The sequence below is a fragment of the Sylvia atricapilla genome, chromosome 5 (genome assembly GCF_009819655.1).
Source record: "Sylvia atricapilla isolate bSylAtr1 chromosome 5, bSylAtr1.pri, whole genome shotgun sequence".
In the NCBI taxonomy this organism is placed as follows: Eukaryota; Metazoa; Chordata; class Aves; order Passeriformes; family Sylviidae; genus Sylvia; species Sylvia atricapilla.
Genome location: NC_089144.1, coordinates 27,764,126 through 27,784,027, shown reverse-complemented (window position 1 = coordinate 27,784,027; position 19,902 = coordinate 27,764,126). Strand labels below are relative to the sequence as shown.

The 19,902-nt window shown below is 40.1% G+C and overlaps 1 long non-coding RNA gene across 1 annotated transcript in view; it reads right to left on the bottom strand.

Annotated features, from left to right (window-relative positions):
• The window catches only part of LOC136361256 (uncharacterized), a 66,200-nt gene extending 58,694 nt beyond the window's left edge, over nt 1-7,506 (bottom strand). The window contains exon 1 of the long non-coding RNA XR_010743603.1: nt 7,409-7,506. This is a non-coding gene — a long non-coding RNA (uncharacterized lncRNA). The remainder of the gene's footprint in view (nt 1-7,408) is intronic.
• Nucleotides 7,507-19,902: the final 12,396 nt, after the last annotated feature.

Genomic DNA, 19,902 nt, shown 5'->3' with positions numbered 1-19,902 from the left:
TAGAGTTGAGACCTCCAGAGAGCAACCAAAGGTTCTAAGATATTATTGTGAAGAATACTATGGCTTCCAAACAAAGGGTTACAGGCTTTTCTTTACTCATAAAAACAGTCTAGGCTTTAAAGGAAAGTAATTCAAAGAAAAGACACTATCGCTGTAACCTGAGACAGTACATGAGCAGTAAAACCCAAAACATGACTTGCTTTAATTAAACAGCTTTATTCCTATCAAGTAAGCTAAATAAAAATTACTAGGCATCATCTTTCATTAAAATCTACACCACAGCTTTCCTGGAAAAGGCTCCTTTATTGAAGCATTTAATTTTAGGTCCATAATATTAAATATTTTCCATAACACTCTGAAGAGTAAAATTACACACTTTGAAGGAATAGATGTTATAAGTATATTCAAATCCTGGGGTATATCTGGGAAAACATGAAATTTAATTCAGAAAGATTCTTTATTCTTTTAACTACAAGGCAGAAACTATTGAGAAAGGAGTGCACTTTTCATTTTCAAATTAAAAACATGCTCGAATTAAAATTACTGGACTCAATATAAAGGCAAATGAGTTAAGTTTAAGAACTCATTATCCACAGCTCAACTACATGATCTGATTAACTACTCTGACTCCCACTGCAGAAATGCAAAACCTCAGGTGAGCTCCTAGCAGATGTATTTACTTTCATCATAACACTAATCAGTATTATATTTCTGCCAATGTATGAAATTTTGTGCATTTTAACTGTGTTATTTATTTAGTCATTATCTCACTGCATTTTCATAGGCATAGACTCCTTTCAAAGGATTTAGGGTTGGAGTCATTAAACTCTGTGTCTGCCCTCTGGTGGTCATGCTCTTCTTTTAATATGTTCCAACATTTTTTATCTCCGAGTTAAAAAGGCACTTTATACAACTACTACCTACAAGGTCTAATAGATGCTTAGCTTTTAGTCATCTTGGACTGGCTTGCCTTCCAGTTATGCAATTGCCTACATTTCAACTTTATAATGCAGAAATAGCTCATATGAAAGTTTAGATATTCCTCATTTCATCCCTGTCTAGAAACAGGTTAAGATGTAATTTTTAAACCACTCCAACTACAGAAAAGCAGAAAACCAGAAACCTGAAGTTTCAATTTATATTGAGAATATAAGTTTGTTGTTGTCTGGGGAAGACGTTCCACCTTGTAACACATGGAAATACTGGCTGCTAGACTCCAAGGTCCACAAATACATCAGATGCTTCTGAGGGAAAACAGGGATATTTGAAAGACTATTTTCACATTACAGGTGTCAGAGCTGCACTGTATAGAAACTTCTATAAAGACACAATCACTCCAGAAGGCAAAAAGCAAACCAACACAAGGTTCATACAGCTCTAATAGGAAGGATGAACTCCTTCCCAAACCGAAGTTGTTTCAAACACCCTTGTAGTAATACTTAAACTGAGTTGCAGCAATTGTGATAATTCTTATCTGCCTCTATGCCCTAAGCAAATCTAGGCCAAGGAAATAATAATGACACCTGCACCAGAAAGAAGCTTAGAAGACTGTGGATTGTCTGTAAGAGCCTCAAGAACATAGTACAGAAGCACAGAAACACCGCATTGGAAAAGGATCTCAAGGACCTCTGGTTCAGCTTTTCTTGGCAAAAGTGCAGTCTAGACAAGATGTCCCAACAGTCTGTCCAGATGCATCTTAAACGTGTCCAGTGTTGGGGAATCAACTGCTTGCCTGGGGAGATTATTCCAATGGCTGATTGTTCTCATAGTAAAAAAAAACTTCCCTCCATTGAGAGAATACAGCTCTTCACAGCAGCTGGACCAGAACACAAAACTTACAGTTCCAAGACTTGAGAATGCCTAGAGGCTTCAGTGTATTCAGCATTGCAAGCAAAAACTCCATTTTTTGTTCTCTTCTCTTTTAATGAAGAGTTCTCGCTTGTAAACTTACTCAAATCCTGTACTATTTCCAAAACATGGGAAAGGAAAAGGAATATATCTTGCTTTCCTGAGCTTCAGCAGGAATTACCTAGTCAGAAGGGATGAAAAATCAGTAAAATGGCTAAAGCAGCCTATCAATTACTCATCTCACCCAGTGAGAAAACTGGGGTTTGATTTTTTTTTTGTTGCTATGTAACAAATGCAACAAAATACACCAATTGCGAGCTGAGCTCACAATTTAAAAATTACTTCCATTTCAAGAAAACATCAATACAAGAGGATTTAACTCCCTAATATATATTTAGTTTGTCCAGAGACCACAGCACTGGTCTACAGGTGGTGGTGGGGTTGGGTGGAGGGACTCACAGGTTCCAGCTTATTCAAAGTGGCAGTAACCAAGTCACTAAACCTGTTTATCCCACCCAAAGAAGAGCTGTGGCCAAGGTTTCCTCTTCCTGCTATCACTTAAAAATTCAAAGAAGGAACACACACCAAGCACTTCCTGCATTTTGATTGTCCTAGAGATATGAACAGCAGGAGGGTGGGGAAACCCTACTTTTTAGTCCTCCTAAAAACTGGAGAGGCAGGGAAGAGAACCATCCATCCTGTTACAAAGGGTAACTTGTTACAAGCCTACTGATGAACATCACTCTTAAACATTCTTGAAAAGTGGTCCTTCTCAAGATTTGTTTTTCCTCTTCTTTTGAATCTGGTTGATTTCTACGACCCTGTTACAGTACTCAGTGGGGAAGCCTTCCCTTGGCCAGCACCTGTGCTCTGGTTGGTTAACTCCATGGAATTGTTCTCCACCAGCAGAACTGTTTCCTGACTCCAAATCTGGCACAAAGGCTGACTTCTGCACTCACTGATTACACACTGCCTTTGCAAATACACAGACACACACAGAGCCTACAGTGTTGTGACACTGTAAAGGCAGTCCTTTTACATTAACCCTCAGAATCATTCTGTACAAACACAGCAGCACTGAAAACACAGAGAAAAGAAAGTTTGAGGTCGGAGGCACAGATCAAAAAAAGACAATCTGTCCTCATGTATAAACAGTCATGTCCTCACTTAGGTAACAGTCTAAAGGAAAATGGTATGTTAATATTTTGATTGGCTGTCTAGAAAAACCTAATTAGTGGCCGAAGACAAACTCATACAAGCGGGAAGTTATGGATCGGCTTTTTTTTCCTCAAACAAGCTGTTAAACAGTAACAATTAGATACTTTAAGCCCAAGGAAATAAAAAGGTCATGTATACCTAGTGCTGCAGACACAGTATAAGGGCAACTTAATTCTAACTAGGATGCACCCAAATTCAGCAGTCTTACTTGAGTATTTACAGAATTTAGAGAGACAACATCTGTACCAATTCTGTCTGATGTAACTGACAATTTAGACAGCTAGTTCCTTTCTAATGAGGCTGTTTTTTAAAGTTATCACGTCCTCATAACTTGAACTAGCCTTTTTTTCTCTCTTGGCTATTTTCATGCATCTGAGATGCTCTACATCAAATGCTGCTTTTTTACATAAAATTTAGTTGCTTAAAGGAGAATGGGGGTACTGTGAGCTCTTACAGAAACATTTTATAATTCAAGCTGTTATGCTTCCATACTAAAAAGTTAACAAGGGGAAAGCTGTAATCACATTATGAATTGAGCCATTTCAAAACCAAAACAGTGTAGGAAAACAGTGCATTCACAAAATGAATACTAAGATAGAGCCCAGTTCATAAAGCAAACCAAAACAAAAATTGAAAGCTTCTTAACAACAGTTAATACAGGATCCAGATGAACATTTCTGCACTTATTCAACATTTACTAAAAGGGAGAAGCTAAAGATCAATCCAGAGGAGTATTTGCAATGCAATTAGGCTAGACAAGTAAGCCTGAATGTATGCCAGCTGCAGGGGTCTGCCCTTAATTCACACAATCAAATGTCTAGTGTGTCACACAGTGTCTAGCATCAGTATCTCCAGTATTAAAAGTCTCATCAGATATGCACTTGTTTACTGCGCATCTAATCAGGGTCTGAACACATATCTAGCTATACCTTCTAGCAGTCTACATGCCAGTCCACCACCATCTGTCAGTTAAAGCTCCCGCAGACAGAAAAAAAATCAATTCAAACAAATGCATTCGGCACTCAAACTAAGCTATCATTCACATTTCAACATAAGACTTGAATTCCTTTTCAGTGTTCTTCAACTCTGACCCAGCTCTACCCCCTCCTTCACTGAAAAGGGCAAAGACAACAGCCCAGCAAGTGGGACAGGCAAAACAGACCTCCTTTGTTCACTTTTTCCCTTTCAGTTTTCTATTGAGGTAAATAACTGAAAGCTCAGCCAGCCTCCAGTAGCTCAGAAGAAAGCAATATAGCCAGCTTGCAACTATCCTTTCCTGGTTAACAAACTGCAGGACAAAACTTGCAGTGCATCATGCTAATCTTATTATTAGACATTAACTCTTTACAAATTCCCTTAACATTACATTTATGAGACAGTATTCATAAATGCAGAAGTTTTGATGTCCTTAACGCTGAACTGAACAGGCAATACACACACTTACCAATTTAAAATTCAACAAATTATCACTGCAAATAATGTATAATGGAATTTTTTAAATACTATCAGCCCACTCAGGAAGGCAAAATCAAATTCATTGCATATTGCCCAACACACTCCCTCCTACATTATTCCCTCAGCTTTCATTATCAAGATATACTTTCCTCTGTAGGACTTCCCATTTTACCAATTCTGTTCATAAAACATGAAAAAATGAACAAGTCCGGTGAAAAATTGAACAGCACAATTTTACTGTACTATTTCAGTATAACAGAAGTTAAGTAATCACAATTCAAGGTGATTTGAGACAGATTAATAAAACTACAGAAGCATAGCAATTTTACAGGTGCAGGCAAGACACTTAATTTTTAGGCTGATTGAGATATTTGAGCTGTGCAATAATCTATTTTAAAAAATGCCAAACCCTTAGTGTATTCAATATCTTTTACGTCCAGATACCATGGCAAGTCATTTCACTAAAGCAGGAAGAATGGGCAACATGCATTACCGTTTCCTGACTTGAAATCAGAATCCTCAAAATAATAAAACCTGACAATTAGAGACATCTCATTAATCCCAAGAAACTCTTAACTTGGTTACTAAAGCTTCTGCTGTCACCTTTAGGAGCACCAGAGAGAAACACCAGAGTGCAACAAGCTAGCAGAAGGTATCAGTATGTGTCACTGGATTTGCAATTTCATTTTCTTAAAATAAAACCATTTTAAATAGCTAAATTTTCTTATTACAGCCCTTTTTGTGACACAAGTTGTGGTATATGTGATAAGTAATATACTTTCTTCAAGAAGACAAGGAACAGTATCTAAGGCTCAGATTCTGGTGATCTCATTCACCTTGAACATTATTACTTTTGAATAATGCTACTGTGGCCAGTAATACTAAGGACAGAACTAAGATACTAATATGTGTATAATTAGTTGTGGATTTATCTGTGCGTTGCGAAGGTTTTAGCTCCCTCCTTAGCACCAGCTGGTATATACCACTCCACCATCCGACGTGGTCACACAGCTGTATGGTCTGCCTTTAGCTACGCTGCCTTTGCACAACCCAGAATGTGAATTCACTCAATGGATCCCAAGTGCTGTCACCACCAAGCAGCTTTCTGGGTTTGCTTCTTTGCATTCAATATTCTCAGAATGTAACACTTTCCCAGTTCTATACTGACATAGTCTGACAGCTAATTTTAGACACCCAAGAGAATTTCAAAGTACTTTGAAATTCAAATAAGTAACTTTCACAGACTTAGGCATCACACTCTTTAGCAACTCTGGTCACTTGCATTGCAATTTCTATTCAAAACTAAACAAATACCTGAGGCGTATTCACACAAATGATAACATCAAACTCATTAGACAAATATTAAAAAAGATGCTGCACCTGCAAGTCAGTTTTTTGATTTCTAGGTCCTTTGAGCTATGAAACACTAAACAAACCTTCTCTTTCCAGCTGACATCTTTTGCCAAAGAACAGCAGCAAGCTTGGCCTCTTGGCATACAAGCAGCTCTCAAACTCAAAATACAGTCCAGATGCTTTCTGGTGTCGTACAGCGACTTGCTTTATGCACAGACCCATATAACTACTATCCATAGATTATCACACCTATTTATTCAATTACGAAACACATTGATATTATTACTAGTGCAGCTATTAGATACAATAAAGTCTTCAGGTTGCATCTACCTTTTCCACAATATACTTAATTAAGAATCAAAATCAGACACAGAGAAAGAAATGCACAAAGACAGGGAACATTAGAAAAAAAGAAACCTAGGTGTTTAATACTGGATTTTTTCACTCAGTAGGAGGTCGTTTCGAATAAACACACTAAAATTGGACCTTTATGGATAAAAGAAGATCATGTCATGACCTATAGGTTTCACTGTAGAGCTATATATCACATTTTCCATTGTTTTATCCAACTACACAGAGAGCTAAGCAATAGCATTCCTTTCACAGAGTACTTGTCAATATGGAACAGCCTTATTGACTGGACTGAAGCACACTATGATCTTAAATATTTAAACAGCTTGGCATTAATAATCAGGTACTGTTTACACTTAGACTCCAAAGCCTTGGTTTAAACACATTTCAGACTTCAAAACTAACACATCTATGTTGAAGACCTCAGCAACGACTGAAGGTTTGGTTAATTATTAGTTTAGAACCAAAGAGACAAGTGCACTCGCTGCACAGACTTCAACACGGTATTCTGCATTAATCACCATCAAGAAGCCAAAATAGGGAAAGCCCGCAATTCAGACACACTGTAGCTATTTTACACCTAAACAAAATCGCAGTTGTGAGGAGGGGGGAAAGAAAAAAAGAAAAAAAGAAAAAAAAAAGAAAAAAAAAAGAAAAAAAAAATAAGTACAGGTGACAAATGAAGGCGCAAGAGCCGAAACGCGGACCGCGGCAGTTCAGCACCGACAGCTCCTTCCCCCGCACACGCCCGGCCCTCGCCCCCGCCGGGCAGCGCACGAAATGGCGACCGAGCCTGCCCGGGGATGTGGGCGCGTCGCAGCCGCGGAGCGTCTCCTCCCGGCCCCGACCGCCCTCCCCGGGAGGTGCCACCGGCCGCCGCCGCAACAAAGCCCCGCAGCGGCCCCGGGAACCGGGCGGGCTCCGCGGGTGCCTCCTCGCCCGGCCCTCGGAGGAGCCCCGGCACCCACGGAGGACGGGCGGCTCCTCGCCGTCGAAGCGGCGGGTGCGGGAGGATGTGACACCGGCGCTGCGGGGGGATGGATGTGGCAGCGGCGGTGCGGAGGGATGTGACACCGGCGGGATGTGACACCGGCGGGATGTGACACCGGCGCGACGGCAGGCGCGGCAGCTCCCTCAGAGTGATGCGCGGCGCGGTGACAGAGACGGCCAGGTCGGTACTCACGGGAAGGTGCGGCCCCTCCGCCTGGATAGAAGAGGGTCAAGGGGGTACTGGCGCTCTTCCTCCTACTGCTCCCGCTGCTGCCCGCTCGGCAGCCCGGCGAGAAGAGTCTCTGCGGGCGCGCTCCCGCGCTATCCCCTCCCCGCCGCCGCCCCCGCCCCGGCGCACCGCGGGGAAAGCGCGCTCCCGCGGCGGGGCGGGGAAGGCGCGCGCGTGTGCGCGAGCCGCGCCGGGGCGGGCGCGCGCGGGGAGCGGGGCGGGGCCGGGGCGGGTCGCGGGTCCCTCGCACCTGAGGGGGCGCGGGGCGCCTCCATCTTGGGTATCCCTGCCTCCTTCCCTCTTTCGCTCGCTGCCTCCGCCACCTCCGATAAAACCGAGGTGGAGTCGCCGTGGTACCACTGCTCCGGGGCTCCCGGACAGAGCCGGCCCTGAGCCTCCCCAGTGGCCCCCGTGCCTGGCTGGCCCCCGGGCCCCGCCTGTGTCCTCTCCGGGCCGGGGACAGCCGAGCGCTCCCCGCGGCAGCCCCGGAGCCGCCCCCCCGCAAGAGCGGTGTTTTAAATAGCCGCATTATTTTAGCCCGGCAGTGCCCCTCTAAATAGATGGTTTCAGCGAGTTCCCAAACTGGAGACAAGGATATTATTTTACACTCGAGAATTGTCCTGTTGAACTCGTTAAATTTACAGTTCACAAGTTCAGGAAGGCGGGCACTTGGATGCGATCACTGAAAGAGAAGCTCTGCGTGACATTTGAGGAAGAGTCAGGAACAGGGTTTATTCCAAATAAACCTTTCTGCTGAACACACCTCTCGCAGAGCTCCCCTTCCCTTTCACATCAGTTCGTTTAATGCACGACATCAGAAATTATTTTGATGTAATTTTGAGACTTCTATGGGCTGTGCTCAGTACTACTCTGAATTAATCCAACTATGCCTTTAACATGTAGTAAATGTGATTAACTGCTGCTGCTGAATTTGCCTATGGATTAGCCGCTGTACGAATAGCCTTTTGTGCATTGCAAGGTGGCGACTTTTGTAGTGGTTAACCATTATACATTTCAGGGAACACCTCTCAAGGTGAACTCCACGGTGATAACTTAATAGTGCAAAACACAATGCCTAAGGATGAGCAAATAGCCCTTCCCCTGCATCTCTGCAGAAACCACATTATGACTCTGGCAAGATAAATCTGAACATCTGACCGTCTGGAAACAACACTTGAGATGAATAATAGATTCTGTAAATTATATAGCTCATGAATATAAGTATCCAAGGGTTAAACACTAAGTCAGACATTACTGCTTCAGACTGGAGATATTCAAACTCCTATCAATCTGAGGCCAGGATATTAATGTTTGAGACCAGAACATGCAAAGAAGATTAGATGCATGTGAAGAAAAGCCATTTTATATAGAGAGTAGTGTTCTGGTGTTCTTTATTTTCATTTGTTTACTAACATTTTATTTTCTGCAGTACAACTCCCATGTTTCCAACTGACTGATTTGACTACAAAACCACTACAGTCTAAGTAAATGTACATCAGTGTACACACAAATGTCCTTAAAATGCTACGATATTGCCTCACTTTTTTTCCATGATATTGTGTTCCACCAGGAGATCGTGTAGCCACTTCTGGCTTCCTGAAAATATAGGTATAAAATGCAGAGAAAAAAGTGAATTGACAGTTTACCTTTCTTAAAATGTAGGATCAAAGATCTGGTTAGTATTTGGATGGCCAGCGTACAATACTTTGTAAGCACAAACCAGTGTGCTGTTGGCAAACAACTTGGTGGAAATTGGACCACAAAACCTATGTAAATGAAGAGGTTTTACTGTTGCAGGAAGGGCGTAAAAAACAACTCTATATTGAGATAATAAACAGCTCTACTGATGTATGATGAAACTGAAGTGTTGCAGCTGGTATGATGACACCATTGTGATTCCCCTGAGAATTTTAAATCTATTTTTTTAATATTATATAGATAAACAGATATACACATTCAATAGCACAAAGGAGTTATTTCTAAATTGTGGTGTAATTATTAGTAAACAAGTAAATTCAAAGGTTTACACAGCTAGGAGCTATTGGTGATGCTGATGATGGCATCTGCTAGTCTGGATGACTGCTACCCATACTGACAGTAGGATGGCAGCACCAAGCAAAAAGAAGCAGGTGAGTTTGGTGACATAGTCAACAACAGTCATTACAAGAAGCAGAAGTTCTGTGGCTGAAGGAGTATTGGTTTTCAGAGTTCTCTGCTGCCTTGCATCTTTTCTGAAGTCATCATATTAGTTTTTGTAGCCTTTCTTCTCACTTTGTCAGCTGCAATTATATCCATGGATGGGCAGTTCTGAACATAGTCTTAGTCTTCACATGCCTTTATTGTCACCCTTGGTCTACTGCTTTCTTCTGTATTGATCTGCTGGAGTTTTTTGTAGTCTTTCTTTAGGGAAGCACTAATCAGGTACACAACACATTTCTTTGAGATACAAAATTGATTCACAATTGCAGTATTGCAACAAAGGAAAAAAAATCGACCAAAAACTTGTCTGTGGTGGGTATCAGTTGTGATCTGGATCTTGAAAAGTGTTTTTAGGAAGAGGTTACAAATAAAATACTCAGAGAGCTGATACATTGGTAAAGGCTAGTGTTAGCTGAAAATAATTCTTTGACATTTTTTCCTAAAGCAGACATTTATTTAAAAGGGATATGGAAAGACATCTTTGGTTGTTCATCTCACCTAACTTTAGATGTCTACTATGTGAATGTCTGCATCTGAGCTAGTCACTCTCTCCACTGAGCATAAAGGGAGCCAGAAATAGGCACTTTTAGTGTATGATTCATCTAACCTATTTTAGATGTCTACATTAGAATAAGCCAAGTTGCATCCTAGAAATGCCTGTTTCTCTCTGTTGACTGTAACAAGACCAGCGGGTGTCTCACTTAGCTGTCAATGTCTACATTGTAAGCGTCTGCATGTACTCAGCTGAATGCCATCCATGTGATTTTAACATGAGTTATCCCACTGTCCCACTGTTCCACTTGTGAGGTCGTACAATGGTGAATGGAGCATGGTGTAGCCTGCAAAGTACTTTGCGCAGAATAAAAGGGTGAGGTATACTCCACTGAATGTATTGATTCAGTGAAAAATCAGATTTCTGAAAAATTTCAGAAAAGTAATCATATTCAGTAGATTTTTGGGGGCCCCAATCAAACAATGAACATTTTTTAGAGATTAATTTCAATTTAGTTTATTTACAGCCACTTCATATTTCTTTTGGAGGGTTTTTTTGATACCATAGTAGTAAAGTAAATGCACTTAACTGCTGGACTCTTCAGAAGCTAGTATTTATTTACTACAGCAGAATAAAATGAGAATATTTCTAAGCAGAAAAGAGACCAAAGACAAGATCAAAAGCTTAAGTGATAATGTCTAATGTTAAAAGCTGCACTTCTTGGTAACAGTAACAAATCAGCTTTCACAGAGCACCAGGGAGAGCAAAATGTAAAATACGTTGAGAGCTAGGGTAGCAAGAGGATTATAATGGAAAGACATTGCACAGAAATGTTGTGATGTGCTGTCAACAACTGAAAAATAATTTAAGGCTTCAGAGCTAGTCTCTCAAAAGACAATTTGTGACTAGCGTTAGGTACTTCCATGTCTGATTCATAAGCTATCACCTAGGTTTCCCTTACAAGAAATTGGAGTTCTCCTGGAACCCAAGAAGTCTAGCAGGCTAAGCAAAGAGCCAGTTGGAGACAGCCACATGGAAATGCCATGGTTTGAATATTCAAAGCTGGTGGCAAATACTGCCAGAGATTCACAGGGTGGAAACTTCCTTTACGAATTAGATCTTAAATGAAAAATGAAAGGACATGATCTTGTTCTTTGAGAAGTAGGTGGAGGGGAGGAACTGTCAGTGCTGTCACTGGCCCCATCTTTCATTAGCTTGATCATTAGAATGCTGATAAAGACAGCAGGAACTCTGGGCTAAGTTCTTTCTTTTGCTTAATGAATTTCAACTTCTCAGGGCACAAACTTCACAAAACATCTGAGGATGAAGATGGAGTTTTCAATCCACCTTTCAAGGATAGTTAAACACTGAGAGGAAGTAAGATTGCACACATAAAATGCATCTTGCACAAGCAAGAAAAGTATAATTGATATATTTGACGGTATAGGGGGAAAGTTGAGTTTTAACCCTTTGTCTAAACATATTTCACTGCTGGTTTTTTGGTGTCTTTTTTCTTGTTGTTGTTGCTGTTAGATTTTTAAGTGGCCTTGGTTGTCCCTAATAGCTTGAGTGTCTGGATTAGACCTTGACTAATGATTAGAGCATTCTCTCTTGTGCTTATGAGATTTTAATAATTCCATGGAAAATTAAATACCTTCAGAAGGAGAGATGAAAACACCATTTTATTTAGGAATAGTCAGTTTCTTAGCTGCTAGTTAGCAAAGGTTGGGAAAAGAGTTAAGCATATGTCAGAAACCCTGAACAATTCTAATTGCAGGAAGACAGTACCATCGACTTGGTTTTGTGTCAAGTTTAATTCATCAGGTGGATGTGCTCTGAGAATGCCTAAGAGATCAAATTTTTCAAGTAAAATGGAGAGATGAACTTCTTAAAACATTCACAGATACCATCATCTGTGGACAACAGTATTTTTGTCCTTGCTCGGAGGTGATCTCAAGAAATATAAAGGACCATTGGAACTTTTCAGAAACTCAAGAGAGAAAGGATTATAAAATTTGTATTTAATATGATCCTTGTCATATTACAAAGACTGCATTTATTTTTTGACAGCTGTGTTCAACATGGTGAAATGGCTAAAGTCAATGGAAATTTGATATTAATTTCAACAGGACCAATGTTTTATCTCATATGTAAATAAAGGAAGGAAGGAAGTCCTTCACGCACAGGGGATTAAACTGTCTGCAAACACCAAACACTTTTTGTATGTATAATAAGACTTCACATTTTTCCATTAGGAGAGGTTGTCTGAGACAGTTAAAAAATCTCTCAGAAGCATAACTCAAGGTTCAAGGTTCTTGAAAAACTACTCCACAAAGATCAAAAGTCTACAGACACCAGGCAATTTGTCCAAAGGACTTCTGAAGTGTTAAATACTAGGCAGCTCCATTTTCAAAAGCAGGAGCTTTAAGTCAAGCTTGATGTTATGATTTAACCTGTTTTATCCTTCAGTAAAGTGTCTCACATGTTAAGAAACTTTGTCTTCAGTGAAGCTTTTTCCATTAGGGAAATGATCTAGGAAGAAATGCCAAGATTCTGGAAATGCCTAATAATAGCTATTGGAGCTATAACTCTTGCTTTAGTGGAACTTTATTCTTATCCACCAAGTATTTATGCATTTCATTATTGTGCATATCCATAATGTGAATGAACTTCATGATTTTCACACACACTCAAAAACTAAGCATGTATTGAAGTCTTTTATGATGATAGAGAAAAAGAGCAAAGTTAGTAAAAAGTAAAAGTAAGGGCTGCTCCTTTTTCCAAATACATGAATCTAAATTTCAATCACATATATAAGCCATAGAAAAAAGGTTAAGGTTTTGCCTGGGAAACTGAGAAGACAGAGAAGAAAACTTGGTGAAAAATTGTATCAATTAAGTCCTTTTGAAGTTATCCTTTAGCCTTGAACTACAAAAATACCCAAAGGGCTTTAGTCTGCTTGCTTAGGATACACCTTTTCTTTAAATCTGCTGTACCTTCTGAGGATAAAGTTAGTTTCAAATTACAAACACACCTTTGCCCTAATGGCTTATGTTTGGATTTCTTTAGCAGTGAGAAAATCTCTGGATTAATTAACTGGCTCTACAGCAATGGGATGTCAGGTCACAGTCCTTGTAGCTTTTTGAAGCAGACAACAGTGAACAATCAGCTTTATTTTTTTCTGCATAATCAAAGATAGAGCCAAGATTTTCTTGTATTGGTCACCATATTAGGATAAAAATGTATTTTTAAAGGTCCAGAAAACTATAATTGCTTCAAATGAAAGGTTTCACTCTTCATGGTTTTATTTAAGCTTGTCCAAAATACCACAGAAAACCCCTGATTTCTGACTCTGAAAATGTAAAATTCACACTGGCAAAACACCCACAGTTGGAGGAAAAGCAATCCTTGTGCAGCCCATCCTCGCAGTTACAGTGAGTACTGTTGTGTGGTGTGTGAGTGGCAGCTTTAAATGGCACTGAGAATAGTTGATAATTCCTAGGGTCTGTCATAGTTCAGGCACAAAATGGTGTTTAGAAGATGTGACTGATGATCACTGCAACAGCCACATTTTTGAAACCAGGGAGAGGAGCTGAGATCCCATGGGAATGTTCTAGTTGCATGGACCTCTAGGTATGAACTGGGAATTTAAAAAGGGCTCAAGAAATCTGCCCCAGATGAATCAAATACTTTACTCAGAAAAAGAATTGCTGAAAGTGGTAATTAGGGAACATAAGAAATTAATTAAACCAAATGCATTTGTGCATCACGAGAAATGTAATTATGCACATTTAACAAAAGAAAGGAATTTCAAGGTTTCAAAATGCTTAGATTTTCCAGATGCTGTTAGGTGACATACTGCTAGACATAATTTCCACATGCTTTTGAGGTTAACTTGAGGTGCAACAAATTTGCAAAAGTCCTGTTTCATGTGTGGTGGGTGCATCAACATAAACAGAAGGAATACCTTTCTTTTATTTCTTCATTCCTTACAGAAAATTGCACTGATACATAAACAGCAAGTATATCTATTTAGTTTTACTATTCTGTCTCTAGCAGATGAGCTTCTGCTTGTGTTTTGTATTTTGTTTAATCATTTCCAATTCATGGTTTACTGGCATAGCATTCCTCAGTATAGCACCCAAATGTTTCGTTATGTCCTCTTCTGCTTGATCCCCCCTAACCCTCTGCCCTTTGCCACATAGTCCCTGAACTCCGTTATTTTTTCATTCTTTTCTGGCAAGAGCATATCATTTTCCTTTCACAAACTAGAGGAAAGTTACAGAGTTTCCAAAAACACTGGAAATTACTCTTCTCTGTCTCACTATTTACACTTTGCTGGAAGACTATTATCACATATGGCAATTATCATAAAATTTGGGTATCTTCCATTTCTGTGCTGTGTGTCACTCAAATACACAGAACCCTGTAATTATGATGTATGATCCCTGGTGTTCATGCTTTTCTCTCACTGGAAGTGAGCCCTTTTCCAGTTTGTGTTCTAAGATTGTCAGTCTTTCATTCTGTAAATACCCTTGCTCCTTCTAAAGTGCTCAGGCAGGGCTCACATTTAAAGTATAAGCACTCACCTCTTCTAGTGCCAGAACCTGCTTCCCCGCTTGCTGTGATGCTGACTGCTACAGGAATCCAGCAGTTTCCTCAGCTCAGGTGTTCCTTTGAGTATTTTGAAAGCTTTCAGAAGCAAATTAGTGTAGTTACCAGCTATATGGCCTGAAATCAAATGATTGAAGTGACAGAGCACAGACTGTGTGATAATCCGTCATTAACCAAGAGTGGTGAAAAAAGATTTTCCTTGTTTACTCAAACTGACTAATACCAACTGATTTTTTGTGGTCGTTTTTGTGGTTGTTTTGTTGTGGTTGTTATTGGTTTTTTGGGGGTTTGTTTTGTTTTGTTTTTTTTATTGCCAAGCAGTTGAGGGAGGGGATTGTCCCATTCTGCTCTGTGCTGATGCGGCCTCAGCTCAGGCACTGTGTGTACTTTTGGACACCACAATCTAACAAATATACTAAGTTATTAGAGAGCATCTGAAGAAGGGCCACAGAGCTAGGGAACGGTGTATAGGGCAATAGAGGAAGTCTCACAGCAGCCTACTGCTTTGTCATGAGGGGAATAGGAGGGACATGTGCTGATCTCTTCTCTCTGGTGATCAGCCATACAACCCAAGAGAATGGCATGAAGGATTAGGCTGGATATCAGGAGAAGGTTTCTCACCCGGAGGGTGGTTGTGCACTGGAACACGCGCCCTGGGGACAGTGGTCACAGCTCCAGCCTGACAGAGCTCCAGAGGAGTTTGGACAACACTCTCAGGCACATGGTGTGACTCTTGGGGCTGCCTTGTGCAGGGTCCATAGTTAAAAACTTAATTATTGTCTTGGGGCCTTTGTGACTCAGGACAGACTATGATTCTCTGATTAATAATACAGGCAGACTGGAAGCAAGCCTAAAAATGTAAACTATTGCAGTTTTGTTACTCTTTGGTGCTGAAATTTCAAATTGGTGATGAGGCAGGTGGTCTGTAGGCTGGCACTGGCTCTCACTTGTGTACCTGGCAGACTCCAATGCCCACAGCAAGAGGCAATGTTGCTCAACCAAACTTAGGATCTGTGATTTTTGAATCTAAAATGGAGTCAGGAAAATGCCTGTACTCTTTACAGAGAGCTTCTAACTGGGTGTGGATACATTCAGGTTTTTTCTGGATGTGTGCATGCACATGCTCACTATTTTTCACTACCATGGATCACAGAAACAGCTTTAAGTTTGAGCTTCCTCACACATTTAAATATGCTAAATAATAATTTCATTTAGCACATTCAATAGTAATTTGTGTTTTATAGATGAGTATCTGTAATCAATACACAGATGAATTTGCAGCTTACTGTTTCAATCTGTGCCTTCAAACCAAATAAATTAATCTGTCATCTAGATTTTTCTTCAAAAACATGGTGTATATATATATATATATAACCTTTGACATCAAACTGTTTTTTCTGCTAAGCTTCATTTATGTTCTGAAGTTACTTCTTGAAGATATTGTAATTAGAGAGGAATCTTCTACCATAAAAATCAATTCCTTGGCACCATCTATGTATGATCTTCTGTTACTATAGCCATCTATGTATGATCTTCTGTTACTATAGCTATGTAATAATGATTTTCTCATTTCTTGTATCATCTGTTTTTCTAAGAAACATTTGTGCTCTGCTCAAAGGTTTAGAAATGCTGTAACACTGCAAATTTGAACTATTGATCATTTTTTTCTGTAGCTTTTTTCTGTATTTTTTTCAAATTTTATTATTTTATCTTCTATGCCAGAAATTCAAGAATTAACATGAAAAGAGCTATCTTAGGCAAGTCCACTCTTCTCCAGAAATAAACAGAAAAAAATGAGCATGAAGGTTGTTCTATAAACTATTTACAATTGTTTATAACATCAGCATAGAGTTTCAAAATTAGGCATGTGATCTTTAAAGACAATATTTTACATCACAGCATTAGAGGTAGAACGGTGTCAGAAGTCAGACAAGTTCCACAGGACAGAGCTAAAACATATAAGAGTTCTTCAGAATGGAGAACAATGAAATAGAAAAAATTTGATCTATTTTGGGAAAGAAAAAGGGAACATCTAGAAACAGTACTCAGGTTGGAACTCCTACAGAAATGCTATCATACCTTTTGTCCCTAGGGGTGTAATCCCAGACCTGGATTTACAACAGCTATTGTTCTAGACCTTGAAAGCAAGATGAGAATAAGGCAAGATGACGTGTCTGAGTGGAACACTGAAATCCTACACATCTTCACTGCGATGAGGAAGGGTAGATACAGCTGAATGCACAGCTGACTAATTGCCACCTCCTACCATGACATCTTGTTTTAGTAACAATAGAGATATATGCTTAGAGATGAGACAACACAGCTCTAGCAAATATACCTGGATGAAGATGTAAAACAATGACATTGAACCTTCTGTGATATGATTTATTAACCATCACAGCAGTGACTGCAGTCCAGAGGTTAATGCTAAAATAACTAGCTGTAGCAGTTATTGTTTAAGTCAAGCTAAACAAAGGCTGCAGTACTATATTTCTATAAAGCTATTTGAGCATGTCTGCATCAGATTAGAAAATTAACTGCATTCAATCTTTTTCTAATCAGTTGTTTACTGTTGTGGAGAAAGGGTTTATGAGATTCAGTGTGCTTGTTTTCACAAATACAGTCTGATAAGACTTACCTTCTGAAGAAGCTCTTTATTCTCATTTCTTTTTAGGTAACTAGGGAAGAAAAGCTGTCCAGGAAGTATCATTTAAAAAGTACACACTTCCGAGCACCTAATTAGAAGTTTTCTTTGCTACTTTGAAAAGGCTTTGGGTCTGCTTTATGCAGTTTCATATTCCTTCATTCCCTTAGAATGCCTCTGGCTGCATCCCTAATGCTTTCATGCTCTGGAGAAAGACTCAGCCGTTGTCCAGAGGATCTGTGTTTCTCAAAGAACATGACTTTCACAGTTCTGGTGAGAACACCTCCTCGTGCTCTGCAGTGATTTGAGGCTGCCAGCACATATTCCATGCCACATACATGAGATGTGCTTTTGTAGAATCACAGATAGCACTTCTCTGAAAAAGCATGGCAGCACAGGCACATATTGAGACTAATCAGGTTTTACCACCACCAGCAGCAGAGTTCCCTTTCACACAATAGAAAAATAAATTTGGAGCAGCAGTCTGCCTATCTCCATGTCACCCCATGGTGACAACCAAAGTCATACAAGTGGCTTGTAGGGTTAGCAGAGCAGCACCCATCCTGATCCTTTGGTTTGTTCAGAAAACATGCTCTTTTCCACACACATCTGAGAACATGATTTAACACCCCTCAGTCCAGTGCTGAATCTGGCTTGGAAACTTTGTTGTCTCATTGTACAGTAGATGTCTCTGGGACAGAAGGCTGGCATGGGAGTCTTCTTTTGAGGAACTGTCTCAGGCAGAAAGGAAAAGGCTTGGCACTACCTTCTTGCAAAGAATAGCTGCCTATTTCACAAATGTTCTTCTATGTCAGCTGGGCGCTTGAAACTATGTCTGTCAGGGATGTTCTCCATAGCAAATGTTACTAGAACAAAGTACCTGCTGTGAGATGGATTTTATTTCTTCTGGAGTCTCCACACCTCTAAAGTGCTTTTGCAAAGGGGAACCTACCATGGGAACCTTCTGCAGATGGACCTCTTGACACTGTTAGTCTCTCACAATGCCTTCTGGATTTGCCATTCTAAACCCAGTGGGAAACCAGACATTGCAAGTATTTTGGGGACCTGAGAACTTGTCTTTTCCAGTGCTTTTAGTGCCTTTGAGATGACTGTGAGCTATTGTGACCACGGAGTATTGTTTTCTGAGGCCTAGCTGAAAGAGCTTCTTCTTTACAAGGAGCTATTGTGAGGAAGGAAACCAAAGGCATTGTGTCCTCGATGGTAATAATGAACTAAGTCTTCCTCATTATCTCCAGATGAAAAGAGAACTATCTTGTTCTGTGTGCTATGACTTTCTGCCTGACTGGTCAGAAAGACCATTAATATGAAGTGGCTCCAACTCCAGTGTGAAGTAGGAGTATCTGTTGAATGCTCAGTTGTTGCCTGTGTCCAGCAGCTGCAGTGTCCTGTGCCAGCAGGGCCATTTGCAGGATGACCAATCTCCCATGCAGCATGAACTGTGTGGTAATGATGGTGCTTTCTGGGTGAGCCACAGGGACAGCACCTCATACCAGTGACCAACTCCTACTGACAAAAGACAGCAGAAATCCCACAGTCATGATCTAACACATGCTGGATATTTGCAGCTCAGGAAACCAATCTCTTTTTTTTAACAGTGTTTCTTTTGGGTAGAATTATGATGCACCTCCTGAAAACGTATTGGTTTGAAAAGAGGTAATGTTTACCGGTGAGGCTGCAGTATGCTAAGCCCTGCATAATGGATGAGGAAAAGCTTTCCATTTCTCAAAGACAGTCAGAAGATGCGCTCTACAGACTGGGTATAAAATATATAGGAACAACATCATGCAGGAAGTATTTTGTCTTGGTTTTTTCTTTACTATCTCAAATATATACAACCATTTATATATATGTATATGAACCCAGGCAATAAACAGCTGTCCAGAGCACACTTGCTTCCTGACAATCTTGTCTAAGCTTTCCTTACTAATCTGCAGCTCTTCCCGATGATTTATGACATATCTAGTGCAAATTATTTAAAACTTATTCTGCCATAGAAATATTATTGTCTTTCCTGCTGTATTCATAACCAGATTGTTTAGACCTGCTTGGACACAGTGCTCAAGTTTGGAAGTTAAGGCATGCTTATGTCCTAGTAGATTCTATAAAGAAATGCTTTGAAGTCAGATTTAGCAGTGTCAATGATTTTGCCCCTTGACTCCTCATAATAAACAGTACCTGAAATACCTACCTTTCCAACAGGACAATACAGACATTCCCTACTCAGCTTGTAAATTCTCCAATCTTTTTTTTTCTTAGCAATATAGGTTTTGTTGTCCCATTGTTAACGACTCACTTGCCTGAAAATATATTCAAATGAGGTTTACAAAAGGACAGGACCATAGTTCTGGTTTCCACACAGCAGCCAGTGAGGAAGCATGGAAAAGCACCTTTGGTGAAATGATGCCCTGGACACATTTTTAAGGAGTTACTTTTTTAAGGAGTTACTTTGGGGGATTTTCTATCCAAATTTTGAGACATTCCAAAAGA